The sequence below is a fragment of the Chiloscyllium plagiosum genome, chromosome 33, assembly GCF_004010195.1.
Source record: "Chiloscyllium plagiosum isolate BGI_BamShark_2017 chromosome 33, ASM401019v2, whole genome shotgun sequence".
Taxonomy (NCBI): Eukaryota; Metazoa; Chordata; class Chondrichthyes; order Orectolobiformes; family Hemiscylliidae; genus Chiloscyllium; species Chiloscyllium plagiosum.
In genome coordinates this window covers 40,431,252-40,441,481 of record NC_057742.1, presented here as the reverse complement: position 1 = coordinate 40,441,481, position 10,230 = coordinate 40,431,252, and the positions used below count along the sequence as shown (strand labels likewise).

General features: G+C 47.7%; 1 protein-coding gene across 1 annotated transcript in view; it reads left to right on the top strand.

Annotated features, from left to right (window-relative positions):
• The first annotated feature begins 492 nt into the window (after positions 1–492).
• maptb (microtubule-associated protein tau b) overlaps positions 493–10,230 on the top strand; it is an 83,887-nt gene continuing 74,149 nt past the window's right edge. Inside the window, exon 1 of the mRNA XM_043674642.1 lies at positions 493–832. The gene's annotated coding sequence lies outside the window, so the exon portion shown is untranslated. The remainder of the gene's footprint in view (positions 833–10,230) is intronic.

Sequence of the window (10,230 nt, the reverse complement as noted above, 5' to 3'; positions counted from 1 at the left end):
GGTGCAGGAAAATCCAATGTTTCCGGCCAGAGACCTTCGTCAGGAAGAGAGAGTTCCTAATTTCGATACTCAATGCCCTGACCAATAAAGGAAAGCATACCATACACCTTTTTCACTATCCTCTCAACTGAGATCCCACTTTCAAGGGGCTATGAACCTGCACTCCCAGGTCTCTTCATTCAGCAACACTAGGACCTTACCATTAAGCATGTCCTACCCTGATTTGCCTTTCCAAAATGCAGCACCTCACATTTATCTAAGCTAAACTTCACCTGCCATTCCTCGGCCCATTGTGCAGTCTTGGGTTGCTGGCCCCACGGCTTGTGTTAGTGGGGTCCTGATGAGTGAGGTGGAGCTCTATGTGAGGCAGGGGCCAGCCGGTAAGACTGATCCTCTGCTCGCCCTGTGCTCAGCATTCCTGCCACAGGCACCATCCTGCGGTTGGAGGTGGTCCAGGCTCTTCCAGCTTCTGCCCGTTGACTGCACGGAGGTGCCTGTGGGTTTTGGTTTGTTAGGAGAGCCCTGTTAGTTTCCCCCTTCCCCTGGTTTGCTGCATTGATTGGGACGGCGTGTCAGAGCCCCGTTAGATCCGAGCTTGCGGTCTACCCCAGGGCAGTTCCTGCCTTTTTATCTGTAAGCGAGCCCAGCCCATAATAGACACTTATCTAATGCTTGGCAGAGCTCAGCAGTGAACACACCCACTCGCTGCTGTCTCTCTCTCTTTCTCCCCCCTCTGTGTCTGATGGTCAAGGCCTGTGTGTGTGTACTGCCTGGATGATCAGCTCCCACAGAGAGCCCCCGTTGTGGGTCAGATTGAACCGGAGCTTGCACAGTGAGTACACCTATCGCCCCAGTTTGCTACCTCACGCTGTGCGGGGTCGCTGCCCAGGTTACTGCAACACACGCCGCTCTCGCTCAATCCTCTCAGTGTGTGTGCCAGCCCCAGATAGCAGAGAAAAACAGCTCCATTCTGCAGCCAGACATTGATCCCTTGGGGGGTGGGGCTTTTTTTTCTGGAAGTTTCACAGTGTCCTGAGAAACACAGTCTGTAGAAACACACAGAGACATGTCCAACAGGAGAGACTTGGAGCAGCCCCTGTCCCTGTGCTCACTCCGTTGGCCCAGACTCGGGCCCCGACGCTGCTTCCCCACCGCAAGCCCGCTCAGGGAGCACAGGAAACAGAGGGTTCACGGAGCCACACTTCAGTGAGAGTCAGTGTGTGTGTGGGACTGTACCCCAGTGAGAGTCAGTGTGTGTGTGTGGGACTGTATCCCAGTGAGAGTCAGTGTGGGTGTGTGTGGGACTGTACCCCAGTGAGAGACGATGTGTGTGGGACTGTATCCCAGTGAGAGTCAGATGAATTTGCAATGTAGTTGCCGGCGACCCCTTGGGAATGACCAATCATAATATGGTAGAATTCTTTATCAAGATGGAGAATTGAGGTAGTTTGATTCTAAGATGAGAGTCCTGAATCTTAAGAAGGGAAACTGCGATGGTATGAGGCATGAGTTGGGTATGATGTAGGGTATTGAAAGGGATAACACTGGATAGGCAATGGCAAACATTCAAAGAGTGAATGGGTGAACTGCAAAAATTGTTTATTCCTGTGTGGCGTAAGCATGCAAGGAGAGCAGTGGCCATACCACATCTTATAAGGGAAGTTAAATATTAAATACAAAAAAGATACACAAAATTGGCAAAAAAAAAATAGGTCTGAGGATTGGGAACAGTTTCGAAGTCGGCAAAGAAGAACCAAGAGATTGATTAAGTTTGGTTAGTTGCAGGAAGGATGTTCCTGACGCTGCAGAAGTCCAGGACCAAGGCTCATAGTTTAAGGCTATGAGCTAAATCTTAGGGAACTGAAGTGAAGAAAAATTTCTTCATCAGAGAGTAGTAATTCCGTCAAATTCAATACCATAGAAAGTGGTTGAGACCAAAACATTGTGTTTTCAAGAAGGAGTTAGGCATAGCTATTGTGACTAAACAGATAAAGGGATTTTGAGGGGATGGACATGAATTGAATTGATTGTCATGTGTACTGAGGCACAGTGAAAAGCTTTGTCTTGTGAGCAATACAGGCAGATCACAGAGTTAAGTAGCACAGATAAGTGGCAAAAACCAAAACACAGGTACAGATGAATGTTAATAGTTTGTGAGTCCATTCAGTATTCTAACAACAGGAGGGTCGGAACTGTTTTGAAACCGGCTGGTGCATGTGTTCAGGCTTCTGTACCTTCTCCCAGATGGTTGAGGTTGTAGAAAAACATTGACAGGGTGGGATGGATCTTTGAGAATGCTGGTGGCCTTTCCTTGACAGCGGGCCTGGTAGATGGATTCTGTAGATGGGAGGTTGGCCTTTGTGATTGTCCGAGCCGAGTTTACTACTCTCTTTAACCGTCTCCGATCTTGAATGGTACAGTTGGCATACCCATTTAGTGATACATCCGACAGAATGCTCTTGATGGTGTACCTATAAAAGTTGGCACGGGTATATACCGTCATGTCAAATTTCCTCAGCTGCCTGAGGAAGAAGAGATGTTGTTGGGCCTTTGTAACCAGTGCGTCCACATGAAGAGTCCAAGAAATCTTGTTGTGGATGACCACTCCCAAGACACTCTCTACTAGTTCCACCTCTGTGCTGTTAATGTGTAGGGGGGCAGGTGAAGGCAGGACTAAGGTATTGAGCATGGTGATCAGCCACAATCATAATGAGTGGCAGAGCAGGCTGGAGTGGTTGAATAGCCTTATTCCTCCTACTGGCTTCTATGTTGTTGTGTTTCTATATGTATGGGACACCTAACCCAGTGAGAGTCAGTGTGTGTGTGTGGGACTGCTCCTGTGTGTGTGTGTGTGGGACACCTAACCCAGTGAGAGTCAGTGTGTGTGTATGTGTGTGGGACACCTAACCCAGTGAGAGTCAGTGTGTGTGTGTGTGTGGAACACCTAACCCAGTGAGAGTCAGTGTGTGTGTGTGGGACTGCTCCTGTGTGTGTGTGTGTGTGGTGGGGGGTGGGAGAGAGGGGGGACTGTTCCCCAGTGAGAGTCTGGATGTGGGGGACTGTTCCCCAGTGAGAGTCTGGATGTGGGGGACTGTTCCCCAGTGAGAGTCTGGATGTGGGGGACTGTTCCCCAGTGAGAGTCTGGATGTGGGGGACTGTTCCCCAGTGAGAGTCTGGATGTGGGGGACTGTTCCCCAGTGAGAGTCTGGATGTGGGGGACTGTTCCCCAGTGAGAGTCTGGATGTGGGGGACTGTTCCCCAGTGAGAGTCTGGATGTGGGGGACTGTTCCCCAGTGAGAGTCTGGATGTGGGGGACTGTTCCCCAGTGAGAGTCTGGATGTGGGGGACTGTTCCCCAGTGAGAGTCTGTGTGTGGGGGACTGTTCCCCAGTGACAGTCTGTGTGTGTGGGACTGTTCCCCAGTGAGAGTCTGGATGTGGGGGACTGTTCCCCAGTGAGAGTCTGTGTGTGTGGGACTGTTTCCCAGTGAGAGTCTGGGTGTGGGGGACTGTTCCCCAGTGAGGGTCGGTGTGTATATGGGACACCTAACCCAATGAGAGTCAGTGTGTGTGGAAGCCTGTTCCCCAATGAGAGTCAGTGTGTGTGGCACTGTACTCCAGTGAGAATCAGTGTGAATCAGGAGAACCCATACCCCAATGAGAGTTGGTTTGTACGGAAACCGAGCACAGGAAGGGTTAGTTTGTGCAGGACCTTTGCCTCAGTGAGAGACAGTGTGTGTGACCTGAACCCAAAGATGTGCAAGCCAGGTGAATTGGCCATGCTAAGTTGCCCGTCGTGTTAGGTGCATCAGTCAGTGGGAAATGGGTCTGGGTGGATTACTCTTTGGAGGGTCGGTGTGGACTGGTTGGGCCGAAGGGCCTGTTTCCACACTGTAGGGAATCTAATCTAATCAAAAACCCCAGAGAGAGCCAGTATATGTTGAAGTTAGAGTTAGTTTGTGTGGGATCTGTATCCCAGTGAGAGTCAAATGTGTGTGAGATCATTGCCCCAGTTAGAGTCATAGAGCAGTACAGCACGGGAACAGGCCCTTCAGGCCCAACATCTCAACGCTGACCATGATGCCATTTTAAACTAATCCCATCTGCCTGCATGTGGTCTGTATCCCAGTATTCTCTGCCTGTTCACGTGTCAGTCTAAATGTCTCTGAAACATTACTATTGTATTTGCTTCTACCAGCTCTCCTGCCAGTGCGTTCCAGGCACCTACTACCCACCCACACATACCTACTACCCTGTGTAAAAAAACGTGCCTCACCCATCTCGTTTAACTTACCCCCCTCTCACCTTAAGTCTATGCTTGCAAATATTTGAAGTTTCTACTCTGGGAAAAAGACTGACTGTCCACTCTATCCATGCCTCTCATAATGTTAACACTCTATTAGATTGCTCCTCAGCCTCTGACATTCTTGTGATAACAATCTAAGTTTGTCCAAACTTTCCTTATAGCTAACACTCTCCAATCCAGGCAATGTCCTGGTAAACTTCTTTCGCACCCTCTCCACAGCTTTCCTATAGTGTGGTGACCAGAATTACATACAATACTTGAAACGTGGCCTCACTAAAGTCTTATACGACTGCAGCATGACTTGCTATCTTTTATGCTCAATGTCCCAACTGATGCCCCCTTGTGTTGCTATTTTCAGGGAACTATGGACTTGCACCCCCAAGATCCCTCTTTACATCAGCCTCCTACGGGTCCTGCCAGTTACTGTATGTTCTCTTCTTGCATTTGACCTCCCAAAATGCTCACCCTGGTTAAACTCCACCTGCCATTTCTCTGTCCAACTTTCCAACTAATCTAAATCTTGCTCTATGCTTTGACAACCTTTATCACTATCTACACTTCCACTTATTTTCATGTAATCTTTTCCAACTTCCTAATTAGACCACCTACATTTTCATCCATATCATTTATATGTATTACAAACAGAGGTCCCAGCACTGATACTTGTGGAATACCATGGGGGTGATATGGTGGCTCAGTGGTTAGCACTGCAGCCTCACAGCATCAGGGACCCAGGTTCAATTCCTGCCTCGGGCGATTGTCTGTGTGGAGTTTGCACATTCTCCCCGTGTCTGCATGGGTTTCCTTCGGGTGCTCCGGTTTCCTCCCACAGTCCAAAGATGTGCAGGTCAGGTGAATTGGCCATACTAAATTGCCCATAGTGTTAGGTGCATTAGTCAGAGGGAAATGTGTCTAGGTGGGTTACTCTTCGGAGGGTCAGCGTGGACTGGTTGGGCCGAAGGGCCTGTTTCCACACTGTAGGGAATCTAATCTAATCTAACAAAACCATGGTCATAGACCTCTAGTCAGAGAAACATCCCTCCACCACTACCCTCTGTCTTCTGTGACCAAGGCAATTTTGTATCCAACTTGCCAACTCACCACGGATCCCAAGCGACTTAGTCTTCTGGATCAGCCTATCATGAGGGACCTTGTCAAATTCTGTATTAAAAGTCCCATGTAGACAACATCAACTGCCCTATCCTCATCAATCATCTATGTCACATCCTCAAAAAAACTCAATCAAATTGGTGAGACATGGCCTCCGCACTCAAAGTCATGCTGGCTACTCCTTGTAAGTCCATTCTTTTCTGATAGAGGAATATAGGAACTAGGAATGGGAGTAGGCAATTCAGCCCTTCAAACCCGCTGTTTAACATGATCATGGCTAACATTATCCTGGCCTCAACTCCACCTTCCTGCCTAATCCTCATACCCTTTATCCTGCTTTTCATCAGAAACATCTCTATTTCTTTTTCTAAATCTGTTGATTGGAAATGAGTTCCACAGATTCACAACTCTCTGAAAGAAGTAGTTTCTTCTGATCACAGTTTTGAACCGACCTCCTCTCACTCTATAGCTATATCCTCTTGTTTGAGACTGTCCCACAAGGAGAAGCATCTCTTCAACGTCCACCTTATCAATCCTCTTTAGCATCTTGTATACCTTAATCATATCCCCCCTCATTTTTCTGAACTCGAGCGAATATTCAGCTGCTCCTCATATGGCAGCCTTTTCATCCCTGGAATTAATCTGGTGAACTGCCTCCATTGCCATTACATCCTTCCTCAATTAAGGAGACCAGAACTGGTCACAGTACTCCAGGTGTGGTCTCATCAATGCCTTATAAAATTGTAACAACACTTTTTTTAGTCTTGTAATCCAGTCTTTTTGCAATAAATGCAGGATTCCATTTGCCTTATTATATACTGCATCTGCATACCCACTTCCTGTGATTCCCAGATTCCCAGATCCCTCTGCACTGATGCCTCCCATTTTGAATCTGCTTCCCATTTAAATAATAATTTGCCCTTTTATTTTTCCAGCCAAAATGGACAACCTCACACCCACATTAAACACCACCTGCCAGGTTCTGCATCATTCTCCTAGTCCATCAATATCCATCTGTAAATTCTTTATCTCCTCATCACTGCCTGCTTTCCTATTTTTGTATCATCTGCCAACTTTATTATATTACACTCTGTCCCTGTTTACAGATCACTTATCTAATGCATGTAAATCCTGTCACTGAGAATATTCTTCAGTAATTATTCTACTACTGATGTAAAGATCACCAGCCTATAATTTCCTGGATTATCCCTTCTTAAATAAAGGAATGACATTGGCTATTCTCCAGTCTTCTGGGACCTCACCTATGGCTAAAGTGGATAGGAAGATCTCTGCCAAGGCCTGAGCAATCTCAAACCTTCCTTCCCTCAGTATTCTGGGATAGATCCCATCAGGCCCTAGGGGCTTACCTTCCTTAATGTTTTTCAAGGTACCCAATAACACCTCCTCCTTAATATCGACATGCCCTAGAATGTCAGCATACCACTCCCTAATCTTACCGTGCTATCCATGTTCTTCTTTTTGGTGAATACTGATGTGAAGTATTTGCTGGCTCTACATATAAATTTCCTCCTTTGTGGGCCTACCTTTTCTCCAACTACCTTCTTGCTCCTAGTACATGTGTAAAATGCCTTGGGATTCTCCTTAATCCCAAGTGCCCAGGACGGGTGGCTCAGTGGTTAGTACTATAGCACCAGGGACCTGGGTTCAATTCCATCCTCGGGTGACAGACTGTGTGGAATTTGTATGTTCTCCCTGTGTCTGTGTGGGTTTCCTCCAGGTGCACTGAAGATAGTGTTTTGGCCATGCTAAACTGCCTCGTGTCCAAGGATGTGCAGGCTAAGTGGATTAGCCATGGGGAATGTAAGGTTACAGGGATAGGGAGTAGGATGCTGTTTGGAGGGTCAGCATGGACTCGATGGGATATGGTCTGCTTCCATGCTGTAAGGATTCTACAGTTTCATGACCTGCTTCCTTTATACTCATCAAGGGCCTTGTCTGATCTCAGTTTGCTGAAACTTACATACGCTTCCTTTTTTATTAGCTAAACATCCAAAATCTTATGCCATCCAGAGTTCCAAAGTATTTCCATTCTTATCTTTCATCCAGATTGGAACGTGCTAATCCTGAACTCTGATCAACTGACCATTAAAAAAACTCCTCCATGTCAGAAATGGATTTACCCTCAAACATGTGCTCCATACCTGATTTCTCCAGTTCCTCCTTAATACTGTTATAATTATCCTTCCCACAATTTAGCACATGCACTTGATGGATTTATTCTTATCTATAAACCACCTAAAACTTAAGGAATTATGATCACTATTTCCAAAATGCTCCCCTACTGAATCTTCAATCACCTGGCCAGGCTCCTTCCCTAGTTGGACTATCTACATATTGTTTCACAAAGCACTTGACAAAGTCTGACCCATCCAAGCCCCTGGCACTAATCCAGTCCCAGTCAATATTGGGGAAGTTAAAATCACCCACTACAACATGTCTTTCCATGATCTGTTTACATATCTGTGGTTCTATTTCTGCCTGGCTATTCGGAGGACTATAGTATAAACCCATCATAGTGATTGCACCTTTCATATTCCTGAGTTCTGCCAATATGGCCTCACTGGATGAGCCCTTCAGCATGTCCACTCTTAGGGCAGCTGTGACATTTTCCTTAATCAGTAATGCAACTCCCTCACCCCTTCTACATGCCTCTCTATCACACCCTAAATATTTAAACGCTGGAACATTGAGCTGCTAAACCTGTCCTTTTCTCAACCAGGTTTCTGTAATAGTAACATTGTAGTAACATTGAACTAATCCAGGTCCTAAGCTCATCTGCTTTACCCAATATACTCCTTGCTTTGAAATAAATACACTTTGTTAACCTGGCCTTGCCTTTTCTTCCTATCAAACTGACTTAACCTCTTCCTCCTCCTTCATCGATCCACAGTGTGTGTGGGACTGTACCCTAGTGAGAGTCAGCATGTGTGCGTGGGACTGTACCCTAGTCAGAGCCAGTGTGTGTGTGTGTGTGACTGTACCCTAGCGAGAGTCAGTGTGTGTGTGTGGGACTGTACCCCAGTGAGAGTCAGCGTGTGTGTGTGGGACTGTACCCTAGCGCGAGTCAGTGTGTGTGTGTGGCACTGTATCCCAGTGCGAGTCAGTGTGTGTGTGTGGCATTGTACCCCAGTGCGAGTCAGTGTGTGTGGGGGACTGTACCCCAGTGAGAGTCAGTGGCTGTGTGTGACATTGTACCCCAGTGAGAGTCATTGTGTGTGGGGGGGACTGTACCCCAGTGAGAGTCACTGTGTGTGTGTGGGACTGTACCCCAGTGCGAGTCAGTGTGTGTGGGGGACTGTACCCCAGTGAGAGTCAGTGGCTATGTGTGGGACTGAAAGGAGGTACTCGAGAGTAGTAATATCTGGATTACTCCTGGTGCTGCGAGCTAGTGAGGGTAGGAATAAGAGGATCGAGCAGATGAATGCGTGGCTGAGGAGCTGGTGTGTGAGAGAAGGGTTCAAATTTTTGGATCATTGGGATGTCTTCTGAGGTAGAAGTGACCTGTGCAAGAAGGACGGATTGCACCTGAATTGGAAGGGGACTAATATATTGGCGGGGGGATTTGCAAGAGGTGCTCAGGAGGATTTAACCTAGTAATGTGGTGGGGGAAAAAGAGGTGGTGGGACCCAGGGAGTAATAGTGAGGAAAGAGATCAATCCGAGACTGGTACAGTTGAGAAAAGAAGTGAGTCAAACAGTCAGGGACAAAGCGGAGAACAAGGTAGGACTGATAAATTAAACTGCATTTATTTCAATGAAAGAGGCCTAAAAGGGAAGGCAGATTAACTCGGGGATGGTTAGGAAAAAGGGACTGGAATATCGTAGCAATTACAGAAACGTGGCTCAGGGATGGACAGGACTGGCAGCTTAATATTCCAGGATACAAATGCGACAGGAAGGATGGGGCGGGGGGGGGGGGGCAAGAGAGCAATGAGGAGTGGCATTTTTGATAAAGGATAGTATTACAGTTGTACTTAGGGGGGATATTCCTGCAGTGAGTGTCAGTGTGTGTGTGTGGGACTGTATCCCAGTGAGAGTCACTGTGTGTATGAGACTGTATCCCAGTGATAGTCAGTATGTGTGTGTGGGACTGTACCCCAGTGAGAGCCAGGGTGTGTGTTTGTGAAACTGTACCCCAGTGAGAGTCAGGGTGTGTGTGTGTGGGACAGTACCCCAGAGAGAGTCAGTGTGTGTGTGGGACTGTACCCTAGTGAGAGTCAGGGTGTGTGTGTGTGGGACAGTACCCCAGAGAGAGTCAGTGTGTTTGTGGAACTGTACCCCAGTGAGAGTCAGGGTGTGTGTGTGTGGGACAGTACCCCAGAGAGAGTCAGTGTGGGTGTGGGACTGTACCCTAGTGAGAGTCAGCGTGTGTGTGTGGGACTGTACCCCAGTCAGAGCCAGTGTGTGTGTGTGGGACTGTACCCTAGTGAGAGCCAGTGTGTGTGTGTGGGACTGTACCCCAGTGAGAGAGTCAGCATGTGTGTGTGGGACTGTACCCTAGTGAGAGTCAGCGTGTGTGTATGGGACTGTACTCCAGTGAGAGAGTCAGCATGTGTGTGTGGGACTGTACCCCAGTCGGAGCCAGTGTGTGTGACTGTACCCTAGTGAGAGTCAGTGTGTGTGTATGGGACTGTACCCCAGTGAGAGTCAGCGTGTGTGTGTGGGACTGTACGCCAGTGAGAGTCAGCGTGTGTGTGTGGGACTGTACTCTAGTGAGAGTCAGCGTGTGTGTGTGGGACTGTACCCCAGTGAGAGTCAGCGTGTGTGTGTGGGACTGTACCCTAGTGAGAGTCAGC